The 17,632-nt window shown below is 35.1% G+C and overlaps 1 protein-coding gene across 17 annotated transcripts in view; it reads right to left on the reverse strand.

Moving 5' to 3' along the window:
- Positions 1–17,632, reverse strand: part of ADAMTS3 (ADAM metallopeptidase with thrombospondin type 1 motif 3) — a 611,755-nt gene that overhangs the window by 83,517 nt on the left and 510,606 nt on the right. Inside the window, exon 1 of one of the 17 annotated variants that reach the window (XM_079921105.1) lies at positions 1,923–2,694. The exons of the other annotated variants lie outside the window; for them this stretch is intronic. The gene's annotated coding sequence lies outside the window, so the exon portion shown is untranslated. Of the gene's footprint in view, positions 1–1,922; positions 2,695–17,632 lie in introns of those variants that run through there. 17 annotated transcript variants of the gene reach the window in all.

Below are 17,632 nucleotides of genomic sequence, written 5' to 3' on the forward strand. Positions count from 1 at the left end.
CACTCCAGGTTACAGTCACTACAGCTGCTTCTTTATAGAAGCTGACCTGAGTCAAATCAGGATTTCTTTTCCTTTGTCTGTAACCACTGTCTCCAGTTCTAGCCCATTTTGCTTTCTCCAGTTGAGTGAATCGTCCCACATTCTCTTCACTGATGCAGTCTTCCAACTCGACATTTCATTCCTCTCTACTCTTAGTTTTCCATATGTCTCTTTAGGTGGTCCTTTGCTGGATCCTGTCCTTGTCTCCAATTGGCTGAGAATCACCCAAGCAAGGCTCTTTTCTTTTTATACATGTTCCCTTGGATAAATCATTCAGTCATAGAATTTTAATACATTTTAAACCCTTGAGCTACATATCTTGAGTTATATGACATTTCTACATTGCTGGTCCAATGGCTTCTCATTATTATTATTCTCAAAACATTAACTTATCTCAACATAGTACATCCTTCAACAATCTTCTTGTACTTCCTTTCCAGGCAATCAAAACCCTGAAGTCAATTTTTACTTTGCCTGCCCCATCAAGTCATCGCCAAATTCTGATAATACTTGCTACACAATATTCTTAGATTTGCCATTTCTATCTGCACTCTTGCATCCAATGTCATATTCCATGTTCTATATATTGGACTGTGTCTTCTCTTTTGCTGTTTTCTGTCCACACCCATCCTATGTTCAGTCACTTAAATTATCTACTTTAAATGTTACTCCAAGAGCATTTGGTAGTACAAATTTCCTTTCCTCATTAAATCTAAACCTTTTATAATTGGCCAGACATTTCACTACCTAAAGTACACATCTCTTTTTGTATCCTAGTTTTTTTTCTCCAGAAGAGTTAACCTAATTATTGGTCATTACACAGTCTACTCATTGTTGCCATTTTTCTTATTTCATCAGCCTAGAATGTTGTCTACCTGAATAAAAGAATATCTAAAAAAATCCTTAAAGGAATCGATCAAAGCCTTCCCTGTTGGAGGATCATCCCCTCTGACTCTAATCAATATATTTAGCAGTCCCAGATAACTTTCCACTAACATTTGTCAAGCCAAAAATTCAAAAAAGAAAAAAAATTTTTCAAGGGTAAATTCATGTGCTATATTTTTCCTCTTGTTTGATTAAAGTCAGAATAAGTTCTTGGTAAAGCAAAGACTGGTCACAGGTAATAAAACTCACCATAGCACATAACTTTATATAACAACAAGGCTGAAAGCTAGGTATATACTACATAGTGTTTGTTAATAATAACTGTTGTACTCATATAAGAAGCATATGATATATGAGTTAGTGCACCTTTATCCAATTTGCTTTGGAATGCTTCATTATATTGATTCCATCATAAAGTAGACAGAGGGACATAAATAAATGTTCTTGAATGCAGAATATTTTTGTGAGTAAAAAAAAAATCTAATAACGATTGCATCCATTTTTTTTAAATGGGGAAATGTGCTAAAAAGTAGTCCAATAAGCCTGAAACACATTAAGAGATCAATAAATGTTCATTAAACAAATAAATGAGTCAACAAATAAGCAGGTAAGTGGTTTGAGTTTAGAGAAAATGAGGATTTAAATGGATCATAATGTATCAATGCACAAAAAGTGGAAGAATGGAAAAGCAAAGCATTAACAACTAATTGTTGCTGAAGTTGCTAGTGGTACTAGAAGTGATAATATCAAAGAAAAACTGGAGACAAGTCATACATCTGAGAGTAGGTGTATAATTAAATAAATTGTATCTCATCATAAATACATACAAAGGCACACACTATAACACTGTATGGAATATTATAGTTCATGTATATGTATACATTTATTTACATATATATACATATAAAATACAGTCAATCCCCAATATTTGTTGATTTTGTATTTGTGAATTTGCTTACTCACTAAAATTTATTTGTAACCCCCAAGTCAATACTCACAGTGCTTTCTCAGTCATCTGCAGACATGCACAGAGTGGCAAAAAAATTCAATAAAGCAAGAAAATAAAATAAAAAAGAATTATAAGGGGGAAATAAACATGTCATTATTTCTATATGACATGATTGTTTTTATAGAAATCCAAAAGAATCTACAGAATTTATAAATGAATTAAGCAAGTCACTGAATACAAAGCCGAAATAGAAAAATATTACTTGAATTTTATATATTAACAGCAAACAAAAACAAATGAAATTTATCAGCAGTTAGGAAAAAAATCCCATTTAAAAGAGTATAAAAACTCAAATTCTTAGGAAAAAAATCTAACAAAGATGTGGTAGACCTCTACACTGAAACTATAAACATTAATACTTAAAGACATTGAGCCACAGAGTTGGAGAAAATATTTGCAAAACATATCTAACAAAGTATTCATATCCGGAATATAAAAGTACACCTACAAAACTATAAGAACAAGACAGCATCCAATTTTAAAATGTGTCCTTAAATGTACACTTCACAAGTATAACAATCTAATAGCCTACAGATACATACAAATGTTCTCAACATTGTTAGACATCAGGAAAAACAAATTAAAGTCAGGTAAAACATACCTACTACAGTCACTACAACTGGAAAATAAAACTTGACAATATCAAGCATTGGGTAAGATATGGATCAACTGGAACTGGGAATATATGTTGGTATACTACCTTGTAAACCACTTAGCATTATCTAAGAGTTGAATATATGCATATCCTATGACAGCAATTCTACTATGCAAACACTAAGCAGAAATGAGCACATATGTACACCCACCACAATACACAAACAAGATTATTCATAGTTATTTATAATAGCTAAAACTGAAAAAATAGATAGGATGAATAAATCATGCTAAATTGTACAAGGGAATAGTATAAAGCAATTAAAAAGAATGAACTGAAAAGGGAACCCTCCTACACTGTTGGGGGAATGTAAATTGGTACAACCACTATGGAAAACAGAATGAAGGTTCCTTAAAAAACTGAAAATAGAGTTGCCATATGATCTAGCAATCTGACTTCTGGGCACATATCTGGAGAAAACTATAATTCAAAAAGATACATGCACGCCAATGTTCATAGCAGCACTATTTACAGTAGCCATGACATGGAAGCAACCTAAACACCCACTGACAGATGAATAAAGAAGACATGGTACATATATACAATGGAATATTACTCAGCCATAAAAAAGAATGAAATAATGCCATTTGTAGCAACACAGATGGACCTAGAGATTATCATACTAAGTGCAATAAGTCAGAGAAAGGCAAATATCATATGATATCATTTATATGTAGAATCTAAAATATGATACAAATGAACTTATTTACAAAACAGAAACAGACTCACAGACATAGGAAACAAATTTATGCTTACCAAAGGGGAAAGGTGGGGAAGGATAAATTAGGAGTTTGGGATTAACAGATAGTTACAAACTACGATATATATGAAACAGATAAACAGCAAGGTCCTCCTGTATAGCACAGGGAACTAAATTCAATATCTTGTAATAAACAATAATGGAAAAGAATATATATATATATATATATATATATATAGAGAGAGAGAGAGAGAGAGAGAGAGAGGGAGGGAGCGCGCGCGAGAGAGAGAACATTTACTTATATATAAAAAATGGAATCACTTTGCTGTATAACTAACACAACATTGTAAAACTATTGTTGCTTTATTATTCTGAAACTAACACAACATTGTAAATCAACTAGATTTCAAAACAAACAAACAAATGAACAAACAAAGGGGTAAGAAGGAACTTTTGCAGGTGATGGGTATGTTCACTATCTTGATTGTAGTGGTGGTTTCATGAGTGTATTCATACGTCTAAATTTATAAAATTGAACACTTTAAATGTAAAATGTGTTCAGCAACTTATCAATTATATCTGAATAAAACTGCTTTATAAATGGAAAAAAAAGAACAAACTGCTACTGCACACAGCAACATGGACTAACCTCACAGATATAATGTTAAGTTAAAGAAACGAGATAAGAAAGAACAAATGCTGTAGGATTCAATTTATATTATATATATTAATTTCATGAAAGGCCAAAACTATACTATGTTGATGGAATTCAGAATGGTGATTACCTTTGGTGGCTTACTGACTAGGAGATGGTACAAGGTAAGCTTTGGGGATGCTGGAATTATTCTATAACTTGATATGCATGATGATTACGTTTGTAAAAATTCACTGAGCTGAAAACTTAAGACTTGTGAACTTCACTGCATATATACTACAGACTGAGAAAAAATTACAAAAAAAGACCAAAAAGATTTAAATATAAATTGAGTCTCTCATATACCAATACCTGTTTGACACATGAGTATGGCAATATGAAACTTTGGAAAACATCATGAAGGATGTAATACAGAAATCTAAATTGATGAAAAATAATTTATGTAAGAGTGGTAAAAGGCCCCCCACAAAGACTGACTTCTCTCCTCCCCAAAAAAGTGACTTGATAACAAAAATACTTTAAATCAAGCCACAAAATTTACTTCCTAGGGGGTAGAATGTCAGGTTAATGTAAGCCCAGCTAGAGTATAGAGGACATTTGCCAGATTTTTGCCAAAGAAGGCCTATGAGATCATTCTTCAAAAGGCCTCGCCTTCATACTCCTGACATGATATAAACTACTTTGATATTTATGTAAGCTGGATACTCCTTTAGTATAGTTTATAGGTCTTTAAATAAAACCATCTGTCATTCTAGTTAACCTTAAGAAAACAAAAGAAACACGACTGTTCTATAGCATGCTTGTGTACGTAAGAATCACCTAATTCTTAGGGTCTCTACCCAGACATTTTACTGCACTAAGTCTACAGTGGGCCCTAGAATCTACATTTCAAGAAGTACTCCGGCAGATCCTGAATCAGGTGGTTTGGGTGCACATTTATGGTACACTGCTCTATATACTACAGTACGAAATACTCATTTTCTGTTGATCTGCTTGTATTAAAAATGTAATGTCTTTTCTCTACGTGATCATAATTAGCTTGGATGATAGAACCTAATACAATAAACAATAAACTACATATGTTCTTCTATTTCAAAAACTTATAAATGTTTTATCTGCTATTTAGATTTCATTTTTCTCAGTCCTATCAGTGTAACAATATTAACCTATGAAATAGTCCAAGAAGGAAAGTAACTAAAGCCTTTCCATGTTAGTTAAGAATTATTATATGCATAAAGTGTTTCTCGCCATGTAAAGTATTAATTCTTTTTATTAATAAGAGAGGTACCTCAGACTTGGACTGGAGCCACCTAAGCCTGCTAACGTATACACTCAGGATTAATTGAGTTTAACAATTTTAAAAGCCAATGTGTATTATTAAAATACAGGGGAGAGATTATAAAGTGAATTTACCTAGGCTGAATGAAAGGCAGAGAGGTGCGAGGTCTTCCAAAAGAAACAAACAAAAAAAAGAGAGAAAAGAAAATAGGGAAAAAAATCTAAGAAAGACTGAAGAGACCAGAGAGGAATAAATAACCTGCATTTTAAAACTGGCTACTGACTAGATGAAAATCAGAACATTCAGGTTGTTGTAACTGAAAGAGCAAGACTTCCTAAAAACCCATGCAGAGGACTAGGAAGTAGAAAATATAACATTCAACAAAATTAATTTTTACTACTGGAAAAATAATTTCTTAAATAAGCAACAAAACAAAACAAAGCAAAAAACCAAAACAGTGAAAAAGGTTAATATAGTTGCTTATATTATCAGCCTTGGGAAGTGCCCTTGATTTTTTTGCTTCTGTAACAATATAAAATGGAGATGCTACCCATGAGACTTAACCTAGATCTCGAGGTATTACCATGCAAATAATGAATTAAGATTAGTGAATTGTTTTGAGTTTCTCAAAATATAGTATACAGCTATCCAGACTATTATGCTTTTGATTTGTACTAATTAATTAAATTATATGAGTTAACATTTTACTAACATTTATTATCATGAGCATGAAAAATTAAGCAAATGCCATAGTGGAAATATATTACAGAGAAAAGGCCATGTTGAAAAAATATATGTAATTGCTAAATCTTTCACTGAAAGAACACAGTTATTTCCCCTCCTCCTTCCAGATATTGGGCACCATTTGAATTTGAAGGTGTTAGAAATACTAAGACTTGTTTGGTTTAATAATAACATTACTGAGGATATACCAGCAATTCTGATGAGATCTACCTACCAAGCACTTAAAATGCTAACTGAATGACTAAACTCTGTTAGTAATTATATCAATCTGAATGCACATTACTACTTTAATATGACAAAACCATTATCAATGAATTATCATCAAGGGTAAAATTAAATAGTCTTATCTTTAAGAAGCTGGCAAAATTAGTAAACTACATGGAATGATTAAGTATTACATCATTAGGATTATTTTGTATATAATTAACGAACACTTTTTATTACAGAACTGTAGGAAGAATTATTCTAAGGGAGGAGGACAGAAAGACTGAGCAAATCATTATTCCAATTTCCAATGTGGAAAAGGCAATTGTGGCTTGCTGATCTCACAAGGTTACTGACTTTGGATGGGACAGTTCTAATTTTTCCAATCCTTTTTTAATTGGGGTAAGGCCACACAGTTGTGGAATCACTCTGACTGCCCAGGTGGCATTTGCTTTTACTTATCCCTGTATAGTTCATGTTTGTGTTACAATCTTAGGTCAACGCCTTTTACACAATAAATAGATTATTTTTTCCCTTGAATTTCCTACTTTCTGGCAGTGACCAATATTGCAATCATGATGAAGTTTAAATCAAGCAATGTTGCAGTAAGCTGAAAGGAATATAGACCCTTGACTTGAAAGATCATGTTCTCATAAGACTCCATAGGAGCTAACAGTTGTCAAATAGAAATTTCTTTTTTAGAGAATTCTGTTTTCCAAATTTTTGACTGTGTGACATAGCAAAACAGCTTGACAAATACACTTACTTGCTTACATTTCTACATGTAAGGAAAAAGATCTTCTGTGAGAGACTGAGCAACAAATATTATTTGTTGAAATTTACAGTTTTATACAAATGAACATACATTACCAAAGAGAAGAATGAATGCCAGTGTTTTTCTGTATGATGGAAATTCACACACACACACACACACACACATACACACAAAACAGATTAAAAGACACTACAAAATATTTTAAGATATTTTCTTCTGTCATTTTTAATATTTAAGACTGTATAATAAAATTTTGCCAATTGAACTATTCTTTTAAATATACTTTAAATACAAATACTAATAAATATCTCTATTTTGCCTCTTTGGTATGAAACAGCATATACTATATTTACTGCAATAAAAGATTTTTCTTTAAGATTCTCTTTTATTTTTTCTTATTTAACATATCTCATTAACAACAAAAGTAATACTTACTATATCCTAGGCACCATTATAAGCGCTTTAATATCTTAATTTAATTAATCCAAAGACAATGGGAAAACTGTAGAATCAATCACAGAGGAAAAAAAACGTTATTTTCAAGGAAACAACAATATGACTGGCAATTTGACTTCTCAATAGAAATGATGAAAAGCATAAGGCAGTGGAATCATATTTTTAAAGTGCTCAAAGAAAATAGTCCACTAAAATAACCTTCAAAAATAAGGCAAGGGGCTTCCCTGGTGGCGCAGTGGTTGGAAGTCCGCCTGCCGATGCAGGGGACGCGGGTTCGTGCCCTGGTCCGGGAGGATCCCACATGCCGTGGAGCAGCTGTGCCCGTGGGCCATGGCCGCTGGGCCTGCGTGTCCGGAGCCTGCTGCTCCGCGCCGGGAGAGGCCACAGCAGTGAGAGGCCCGCGTACAGCAAAAAAACAAACAAAAAAAATAAGGCAAAATAAACATATTTTCATATAAGCAGAATGAAAATAGACCAATAATCAAAACCTTTGTTAGAGGACCCACAGGAAAAGTTATACTAAAGGTAGTTCTTCAAAACAAAAGTGTTATCTCATGAAAACTTGCATAGAAAGGAATGAAGAGCAGCAGGAAAAATAGAAAAATGAAAATGAATCTTTACCATTTGGGGGAATTGAAAAATATTTATAAGATTAAAACACATCACAGTAACAATTCAAATGTTGGTAGGGAACGGTAAATGGGATTAATTGGTCTAATATTCTAGTATTTCCCTAGGAAGTGTCAAAAAGTATATTAAACTATAATAAGCAAGGTATGAATAATTTGTATAATTTTGGGGTAAACACTAAAAATATAAAAGAATATTTACGTAAACAGCTAATCAAAGGTGGAAATGGAATAATAAATACTTGAGCCATTCAAAAGAAAGCAAGAAAATGGAGAAAGAGGAAGACAAATTGGGACAAGACAAATAGGAAAAGAGTAAGATGGTAGATATAATCCCAGATATATCATTACTACTGCTGTGGCTGAATTGTGTCCCCCCAAAAGATGTATTTAAGTCCTAAGCCTTGGTACCTATGAGCATAGCCTTACTTGGAAGTATAGATCTTCCGCTACTTACAATGAGGTTATGTCCTGATAAACCCATCCTAAGTTGAAAATATCATTAAGTCAAAAAGGAAACCAACACAATATTGTAAGCCAACTATGCTTCAATTAAAAAAAATGCATTTAATAACACCTAACCTACTGAACATTATAGCTTAGCCTAGCCTACTGTACATTAGCCTACAGTTGGGCAAAATCATCTAACACAGAGCCTATTTTATAATAAAGTGTTAAATATCTTATGTAATTTATTGAATACTGTGCTGAAAGTGAAAAACACGATGGTTGTATGGTTACAGGATGGTTGTAGATGTCATCCGTTGTTTACTCATTGTGATGGTGTGGCTGACTGGGAGTTGCCCAGCTTCACAAGAGAGTAATGTATGCATATCACTAGGCTGCAAAAAGAGCAAAATTCAAAATTCAAAATACAGTTTCTACTGAATGCATATCACTTTCACACCATTGTAAAATCAAAAATCTTAAGTCAAACCATGGTTAAGTTGGGGACCGTCTGTAACATCACTGCAAATGTAATCAAGTTAAGATGAGGTCATACTGAATTAGGGTGCACCCTAATTCATTGACTGGTGCCCTTATAAGAAGAGGGAAATATGGACACAGACAGACAGGGAGAACATCATGTAAAGACAGAAGCAGAGATTGGAATGATGTGTCTACATGCAAAAGAATGCTAGGAATTGCCTGAAACATCAGAAGCTGGAAGAGAGGAATAAAACAGATTTTCCCTCAGAACCTCCAGAAGGAACCAATCCTACTGACACCTGGATTTCAGACATCAGTCTACAGATTGAGGAAGAATAAACTTCTGTTTGTAGATCCCCAGATGGTGATACTATGTTATGGCAGCTCTAGGAAACTAATTACATTAAGTGAAAATTAAATATATATTTGAATTAAAAAATAAAGATCGTCATGTACCAAAATAAAAAAAAAGTAATATACTGCTTATGAGACAGATCTTAAATACCAAGATGTGGAAAGATTAAAAATGAAAGTTTGGAAAACGGTGCACTAAGCAAACACTAAAGAAAATAAAGCAGATGTAGCTATACTAATATCAGATAGGCTAGACTTTAAAGCAAGGAACATTATTAAAATAAAGAAAACATTTATAAGAATTTTAAAACTCAATCCACTAAGTAGATATAGCAATTTTAAATTCACATGCAACTAATTGTATAGCTTTACAATATATAAAGCAAAAATTGACTGAACTAAAATGAGAAAAAATACCTTTAATCATGGTGGGTAGTTTTAAACAACCAACACTAACTAAAGAACAAACAGATTTAGAAAAACAGTACATTTTTAGATGATACGAACAAGACAGTCAACAAACATGACTGGTAACAAACAGCTCTGTATCCAACAACGACAGAATTCACATTCTTTTCCAAGTGATCATGGAACATTTGTCTATTGTTGGACCATAACATTTTATGCTGGGCCATAAAACAAGTCTAAACAAATTTAAGAAAATTGAATTCAGTGCTTTTCCACTCTAATGGAATTGAGCAAGAAAGCAAAAGCAAAAACAATTAGAAAATCTTCAAACATGTAAATAAAGGAATACACTCATAAACCATGTGTTAAAGAAGACATCACAGTGGAAATCAGAAAATATTTTAACTGAATAATAGCACATTAGAACTTCTGTGATGGACATAAGGCTGTGCTAAGAGGGAAAATTTATAGCCTTGCATGCCTAAATTAGGAAAAGAAGAAAGGGTGAATATCAGCTTCCTAATATTCATCTCAAAAAGTTAGAAAAGGAAAAAAATAGAAGTCATTAAACTAGATGAAATAATAAAGAGAAAAGTGGAAATAAAATAGAAACAAATATAAATTTAAAAAATCAACACAGCTAAAAATTAAATCTGTGGAAAGATGATGTAATATTGGAAGACTTCTACAAGGATCAGAGAGAGACAAGTACAAATTACACATATAAGAAATGAAAAAGGGAATATCATTACAGATCCTTTAAAAACTTTATACAACTTTATGCCAATAAATTTTAAAATTTATAAGAAATAAACAAGTTCCTTGAAAAACACAGCTTACTAAAAATGATGCAAGAAGAAGGTGAAAATACAAATTGTACTACACTTATTAAGAAAATTAAATTTGTAATTAAAAACCATCCAGAAACTCAAAGGACTCCATGGACAAACTATGAGAATTAATAACTGAATTTAGCAAGGAAGATGGATATAAAGTCATTATAAAAATTATGTTTCTATATTCCAGAAACACACAAAATTTTATTTAAAGATAGAATTTATAACAGCATCAAAAAACATCAAATAACTAGGACAATATCTAATAGAAGATATGCAATACTTACACAATGAAAAGAATAAAATGTTACTGAGAGAAAATAAGAAAAACCTAATTAAGTAAAAGGATAAACCATTCATAGTTTGGAATACTCATTATCATAAAGATATCAATTGTCCCCCAAATTGATTTATAGATTTAGCACAATCCAAACTGAAACCTCAGTAAGTTTTTTTTTTTTTGTGGATGCTAGAAGGGAAATTTTTTTTAAAATTACATGGAAATTCAAAGGGCCAAAGGCAGCCATGGTGATCGTTAAAAGTAGCACAGATTTGAACAACTTACACCCTCATATATCAGAATCTATTAGAAAGCTGAACGGGTTAAAAAAAAGTGCAATGCTGATGCAAAGACTTACAAAGAGGCCAATGGAAGAGAACAGAGTCTAGAACAGCTCTATACACATATGATTACCTAAAATACAAGGCAACACTACCATGACATGGGAAAGAATGGCCTTCACATTAATGGTGCTAGGTCAACTGGATATTCACATGGGGGAAAAAATAAACCTTGAGCCATACCTCACATCAAACACAAAAATTGAAAGTAGATGGTTTGTAGACCTAAATATGAAAGAAAAACCAAAAGAGCACTTAAATGAAAACATAGACTATCTTCATGACTTTGGAACAGGCAAAGATTAAGAGACCATGAAAAGTGTTAACTATAGGAAAATTTTGCTAAATTCAGTCTTAACATCTTTTCACCAAAATATCCCAAGAAAGTGAAAAGTAAGCCACAGAGTGAGAAAAGGTACATATATACACACACACACACACACACACACAATTATACATATTAAAAAGTACTCAAACGTGCATGAAGAATTCCTCTTCTACAAATCAATAACAAAAGCAGAAAAAGGGATGAGACTGAAACAGGCAATTACATAAAGCGGATAACCAAAAGGTCAATAAACATGATAAGACGCTCAATCCTACTAGTTATCAAGAAAATCCTAATAAAAACCAGAATGAGATATCACTACACATCTCAAGACTGGCTAAAATAATAACAACAACAACAATAAGACAAAGTGTTGATAAGGATGCGGAACAACCAGACTTTTCAGACACTTTCTGTTAACAGCATATATTGATAAAGCTACTCTGAAAACTGGAAATATCTACTAAAGCTGAATATATGACACAGAAATTTCACTTCTAGGTGTAAACCTACCAGAAATGTATATGTACGTGCAACAAATAATATGTACAAGAATGTTCATAGCAGCCCTGATTATAACACCCAAAAATGGTGTCCAATAAAACGGATAAAGAAACTGTGGTGCAGAGGGAGACCTTCAAGATGGCGGAGGAGTAAGACATGGAGAACACCTTCCTCCGCACAAATACATCAGAAATACATCTACATGAGGAACAACTCCTACAGAACACCTACTGAATGCTGGCAGAAGACCTCAGACCACCCAAAAGGTAAGAAACTCCCCATGTACCTGGGTAGGGCAAAAGAAAAAAGAAAAAGCAGAGAGAAAAGAATAGGGACGGGATCTGCACCAGGGGGTGGGAGCTGTGAAGGAGGAAAGGTTTCCACACACTAGAAGCCCCTTCACGGGCGGAGACTGGGGGTGGCGGAGCGGGGAAGCTTCGGAGCCGCGGAGGAGAGCGCAGCAACAGGGGTGCAGAGGGCAAAGCAGAGAGATTCCCGCACAGAGGATCCGTGCCGACCAGCACTCACCAGCCCGAGAGGCTTGTCTGCTTACCCGCCAGGGCGGGCGGGGTTGGGAGCTGAGGCTCGGGCTTCGGAGGTCGGATCCCAGGGAGAGGACTGGGGTTGGCTGCGAGAACACAGCCTGAAGGGGGCTAGTGCGCCACGGCTAGCCGGGAGGGAGTCCGGGAAAAAGTCTGGTGCTCCCTAAGCGGCAATAGACCATCGTTACGGGGTACACGAGGAGAGGGGATTCAGAGCACCACCTAAACGAGCTCCAGAGACGAGCAGGAGCCACAGCTATCAGCACGGACACCAGAGACTGGCATGAAACGCTAAGGCTGTTGCTGCAGCCACCAAGAAGCCTGTGTGCAAGCACGGGTCACTCTCCCCACCTCCCCTCCAGGGAGCCTGTGCAGCCCGCCACTGCCAGGGTGCTGTGATCCAGGGACAACTTCCCTGGCAGAACATACAGTGCGCCTCAGGCTGTTGCAACATCATGCTGGCCTCTGGGGCTGCAGGCTTGTCCCGCATTCCGTACCCCTCCCTCCCACTGGCCTGAGTGAGCCAGATCCCCCTAATCAGCAGCTCCTTTAACCCCGTCCTGTCTGAGCGAAGAACAGACGCCCTCAGGCGACCTACACGCAGGGGCGAGGCCAAATCCAAAGCTGAACCCCGGGAGCTGTGCGAACAAAGAAGAGAAAGGGAAATCTCTTCCGGCAGCCTCAGGAGCAGTGGATTAAAGCTCCACAATCAACTTGAGGTACCCTGCATCTGTGGAGTACCTGAATAGACAACGAATCATCCCAAAGTTGAGTAGGTGGACTTTAGGAGCAACTGTTGACTTGGGGTTTGAATTCTGCATCTAATTTTTTTTTGGTTTTAAGCGTACCTTACTATTTAGAGTTTATTATCATTGCTAGATTCGTTTATTGATTTGGTTGCTCTCTTCCTTTATATATATATATATTTTTTCCTTTTTCTCTTTTTCTGAGTGTGTACGTGCATGATTCTTTGTGTGATTTTGTCTGTATAGCTTTGCTTTTACCATTTGTCTTAGGATTTTGTCTGTCATTTTATTCATTTTTTCTGTTTATTTTTTTTAGTATAGTTTTTAGCACTTGTTATCACTGGTGGATCTGTATCTCGGTTTGGTGCTCTCTTCTTTCTTTTTATTACTTTTTCATTTTTTTTAATCACTTTATTTTATTTTTTTCTTTCTTTCTTTTTTCCTCCCTTTTCTTCCGAGCTGTGTGGCTGACAGGGTCTTGGTGCTCCGGCAGGGTGTCAGGCCTGTGCCTCTGAGGTGGGAGAACCGAGTTCAGGACACTGGTCCACCAGAGACCTCCCAGCTCCATGTAATATCAAACAGCGAAAGCTCTCGCAGAGACCTCCATCTCAACGTGAAGACACAGCTCCACTCAACGACCAGCAAGCTACAGTGCTGGACACACTTTGCCAAACAACTAGCAAGACAGGAACACAACCCCAACCATTAGCAGAGAGGCTGCCTAAAATCATAGTAAGGCCACAGACACCCCAAAACACACCACCAGACGTGGACCTGCACAAGAGAAAGACAAGATCCAGCCTCATCCACCAGAACAAAGGCATAAGTCCCCTCCACCAAGAAGCCTACACAACCAACTGAACCAACCTTAGCCACTGGGGGCAGACACCAAAACAACAGGAACTACAAACCTGCAGCCTGCGAAAAGGAGACCGCAAACACAGTAAGGTAAGCAAAATGAGAAGACAGAGAACCACACAGCAGATGAAGGAGCAAGGTAAAAATCCAACAGCACAAACAAATGAAGAGCAAATAGGCAGTGTACCTGAAAAAGAATTCAGAGTAATGATAGTAAAGATGATCCAAAGTCTTCGAAATAGAATGGAGAAAATACAAGAAGCGTTTAACAAGGACCTAGAAGAACTAAAGAGCTAACAAACAATGATGAACAACACAATAAAAGAAATTAAAAATTCTCTAGAAGGGATCAATAGCAGAAAAACTGAGCCAGAAGAACAGATAAATGATCTGGAAAATAAAATAGTGGAAATAACTACTGCAGAGCAGAATAAAGAAAAAAGAATGAAAAGAATTGAGGACAGTCTTAGAGACCTCTGGGACAACATTAAACGCACCAACATTTGAATTATAGAGGTCCCAGAAGAAGAATAGAAAAAGAAAGGGACTGAGAAAATATTTGAAGAGATTAGAGTTGAAAACTTCCCTAATATGGGAAAGGAAATAGTCAATCAAGTCCAGGAAGTGCAGAGAGTTCCATAAAGGATAAATCCAATGAGACACACACCAAGACACATATTAATCAAACTATCAAAAATTAAATACAAAGAAAAAACATTAAAAGCAGCAAGGGAAAAACAACAAATAACATACAAGGGAATCTGCATAAGGTTAACAGCTGATCTTTCAGCAGAAACTCTGCAAGCCAGAAGGGAGTGGCAAGACATATTTAAAGTGATGAAAGGGAAAAACCTACAGCCAAGATTACTCTACCCAGCAAGGATCTAATTCAGATTCGATGGAGTAATTAAAACGTTTAGAGACAAGCCAAAGCTAAGAGAATTCAGCACCACCAAACCAGCTTTACAACAAATGCTAAAGGAACTTCTCTAGGAAACTTCCCTAGGAACTTCTCTAGGAAACACAAGAGAAGGAAAAGACCTACAATAACAAACCCAAAACAATTAAGAATGGTCATAGGAACATACATATTGATAATTACCTTAAATGTAAATGGATTAAATGCTCCAACCAAAAGACACAGCCTGGCTGAATGGACAAAAAAACAAGACCCATATGTATGTGCTGTCTACAAGAGACCCACTTCAGACCTAGGGACACATACAGACAGAAAGTGAGGGGATGGAAAAAGATATTCCATGCAAATGGAAATCAAAAGAAAGCTGGAGTAGCAATTCTCATATCAGACATAATAGACTTAAAAATAAAGATTACTATAGGAGACAAAGAAGGATACTACACAATGATCAAGGGATCAATCCAGGAAGAAGATATAACAATTGTAAATATTTATGCATCCAAATTGGAACATCTCAATACATAAGGTAAATGATAACAGCCATAAAAGGGGAAATCGACAGTAACACATTCAGAGTAGGGGACTTTAACATCCTACTTTCAACAATGGACAGATCATCCAAAATGAAAATAAATAAGGAAACACAAGCTTTAAATTACACATTAAACAAGATGGACTTAATTGATATTTATAGGATATTCCATCTAAAAACAACAGAATACACTTTCTTCTCAAGTGCTCATGGAACATTCTCCAGGATAGATCATATCTTGGGTCACAAATCAAGCCTTGGTAAAATTAAAAAAATTGAAATCATATCAAGTATCTTTTCCGACCACAATGCCATGAGACTAGGTATCAAATACAGGAAAAAATCTGTAAAAAATACAAAAACATGGAGATTAAACAATACACTACTAAATAAACAAAAGATCACTGAAGAAATAAAGAAGAAATCAAAAAATACCTAGAAACAAATGACAGTGAAAACACGACGACCGAAAAACTATGGGATGCAGGAAGAGCAGTTCTAAGAGGGAAGTTTATAGCAATATAATCCTACCTCAAGAAATAAGAAACATCTTAAATAACCTAACCTTACACTTAAAGCAATTAGAGAAAGAAGAACAAAAACACCCCAAAGTTAGCAGAAGGAAAGGAATCATAAAGATCAGATCAGAAATAAATGAAAAAGAAATGAAGGAAACAAGAGCAAAGATCAATAAAACTAAAAGCTGGTTCTTTGAGAAGATAAACGAAATTGATAAACCATTAGCCAGACTCATCAAGAAAAAGAGGGAGAAGACTCATATCAACAGAATTAGAAATGAAAAAGGAGAAGTAACCACTGACACTGCAGAAATACAAAGGATCATGAGAGATTACTAAAAGAAACTATATGCCAAAAAAATGGACAAGCTGGAAGAAATGGACACATTCTTAGAAGAGCACAACCTTCTGAGACTGAACCAGGAAGAAATAGAATCTATAAGCAGACCAATCACAAGCACTGAAATTGAGACTGTGATTAAAAATCTTCCAAAAAACAAAAGCCCAGGACCAGATGGCTTCACAGGTGAATTCTATCAAACATTTAGAGAAGAGTTAATACCTATGCTTTTCAAACTCCTCCAAAATATAGCAGAGGGAAGAACACTCTTCAACTTGTTCTACGAGGCCACCATCACCCTGTTACCAAAACCAGACAAAGATGTCATAAACAAAGAAAACTACAGGCCAATATCACTGGTGAACATAGATGTAAAAATCCTCAACAAGATACTAGCAAACAGAATCCAACAGCACTTTAAAAGGATCACACACCATGAGGAAGTGGGTTTTATCCCAGGAACGAAAGGATTCTTCAATATATGCAAATCAATCAATGTGATAAACCTTAAAAACAAATTGAAGGAGAAAAATCATATGACCATTTCAATAGATGCAGAAAAAGCTTTCAAGAAAATTCAACACCCATTTATGATAAAAACCCTTCAGAAAGTAGGCATAGAGGGAACTTACCTCAACATAATAAAGGCCATATATGACAATCCCACAGCCAACATCATTCTCAATGGTGAAAAACTGAAACCATTTCCTCTAAGACCAGGAACAAGACAAGGTGGTCCACTCTCACCACAGTTATTCAACACAGTTTTGGAAGTTTTAGCCACAGCAATCAGAGAATACGAAGAAATAAAAGGAATCCAAATTGGAAAAGAAGAAGTAAAGCTGTCACTGTTTGCACATGACATGATACTATACATAGAGAATCCTAAAGATTATGCTACCAGAAAACTACTAGAGCTAATGAATTAATTTGGTAATGTAGCAGGATACAAAATTAATGCACAGAAATCTCTTGCATTCCTATACACTAATGATGAAAAATGTGAAATAGGAATTAAGGAAACACTCCCATTTACCACTGCAACAAAAGAATAAAATATCAAGGAATAAACCTACCTAAGGAGACAAAAGACCTGTATGCAGAAAACTATAAGACACTGATGAAAGAAATTAAAGATGATATAAACAGATGGAGAGATATACCAT

This window comes from Stenella coeruleoalba (assembly GCF_951394435.1).
Source record: "Stenella coeruleoalba genome assembly, chromosome: 4".
Taxonomy (NCBI): Eukaryota; Metazoa; Chordata; class Mammalia; order Artiodactyla; family Delphinidae; genus Stenella; species Stenella coeruleoalba.